We start from the raw sequence: 311 nt of genomic DNA, 5'->3' as shown, positions 1-311 counted from the left end.
AGCAAATCCATCCTTTTAAAGGGCTCGCGTCCCGCGGTCCTGAACCGGCGCGCTGGAGCAGTAATGCGGCTTTCTCCAAGGTTCAGGGCTCACGGCCCAGCCCTGTGATCCAGCTTCCTCAGTCTTCGCGGTGTGCACTACTCAGGACCACTTGCGGCTTACGTCCCAGGACAAAGGGGGCTTGTCCTTTCTTCAACGTCCCACTGCGCAAAAACGAAGTCCTTCTGAGGCTGCCTGCCTTCCGGGAGAAGCTGCGCCCCCTCAGGCGCCTGGGCTCCGCGCGCCTGCCACCGCCCATTCACCTCGCGCAC

Source organism: Mandrillus leucophaeus, unplaced genomic scaffold, assembly GCF_000951045.1.
Source record: "Mandrillus leucophaeus isolate KB7577 unplaced genomic scaffold, Mleu.le_1.0 Scaffold152, whole genome shotgun sequence".
Classification (NCBI taxonomy): Eukaryota; Metazoa; Chordata; class Mammalia; order Primates; family Cercopithecidae; genus Mandrillus; species Mandrillus leucophaeus.
Note: the sequence above shows the minus strand (reverse complement) of the source record.